Raw genomic sequence first — 1394 nt, 5'->3', positions numbered from 1 at the left:
GCGCTCCCGTCCTGGCCCGCGGTGACAGCCGTCCCGGCCACGGGCTGGGAAAGCTGACCCGAGAGCCGAGCTGGCCGCGCAGCGATGGCCGTCTCGCAACTTCCTCTCCGAGTTGAGACACAGGGAGAGAGGCTGGGCCCCCAGGACCCCGAGCTGTGGTCATGGCCCTGGGCGGTCGTGAGCATCGGGGCCATCAACAAGCGTCCCCAGGGTCTCCTCGGGCGTGGGGCGGCCCTACCCTCAACACCTGCTCACGGGGGACAGAGGGTGACAGCCACCACAGGAGCCATGCTGGGGGGTGACGGTCGGTGGGGGTCACAGAGGGGCCAGCGTGGTAGGAAAGGGCCAGACTGTCACTCCTGGGGGCTCTTCTTCCTTCCTTCCTTTCTTTTGCTTTTTGTTTTGTTTCTTTCTCTCTTTGTTTTTTGAGACAAGGTCCTGCTATGTAAACCAGACCAGCCCTGAACCCACTATGTAGCCCAGGCCGGCCTTGAACTTGCAGCAATCCACCTGCCTCAGCCTCCCAAGTACAGAGCAAGTACCATGCCGGCTTTCAGGTCCCTTTGAGAAGACCCTGGAGACAGGTGGGGGGCAGCTTCGCAACAGGGTGGGAGGGAGTCTCAGCAGGGGTGTGGGCAGCCAGCCTAAGAGGGGCAGTCAGACTGTGGCTGTGGGCTCACACTTCACTGGGATGGTTGGAGCACGTATACTCTCACCCCGGTTCCACGTTGGGGATGACATCATCCCCCTGGCACAGACAGGCGATTAGGCCTCAGTAGCTTGAACCAGGCACCCTGAGAGGCAGGCCTGTGATCCCAGCACTGATGGAGGCTGAGGCAGGAGGACCACGAGACCAGCTCAGCCTGGACAACCTAGTGACTTAGTGAGATGCTGTCTCAAAATACAAAAAGGAAGGGGCTGGGGATTTAGCTCAGTGGTTCCACCGCCTGCCTCGCAAGAGCAAGGACCCGAGTTTGATCCCCGGTACCCCCCGAATGTGCAGGCCTGGGGCTCAGTCCTTCATGGGTGGGGGCCGAGGTTGCTCGTGACTTAAGCTCGGCCTTCCGGGGCCCAGGGCAGTTGACCCTGGGCAACAGGCAGCTGGGCCCGGCCCTGGCTAGGTACACATGGGAAGGGGTGGCCTTGGCCAAGTCCCACCGTGCCCTGCTCGCGCTCTCTCTCCAGTGTCTGAAGCCGCAGCCCCCCAGACACCATCTTACAGACGCCAGAAAGGAGGCCTCGGCCCAGGACCTCTGGGTCTCCCTCAGGCTACCCCTCCGCTCCCACAACCTGGCTCTGTCTCTGGCCTGCCCCGCCAGCCTAGGCCTCTTGAGTCCTGGGGCCGAGATTGGGGCTCCTGCTGACCAGGCTGAGGCCGGTGCTCACCTCCCGCC

The sequence above is a fragment of the Fukomys damarensis genome, unplaced genomic scaffold, assembly GCF_012274545.1.
Source record: "Fukomys damarensis isolate Sample0158 unplaced genomic scaffold, DMR_v1.0_HiC HiC_scaffold_27, whole genome shotgun sequence".
In the NCBI taxonomy this organism is placed as follows: domain Eukaryota; kingdom Metazoa; phylum Chordata; class Mammalia; order Rodentia; family Bathyergidae; genus Fukomys; species Fukomys damarensis.
This window is presented reverse-complemented; position numbering follows the sequence as displayed.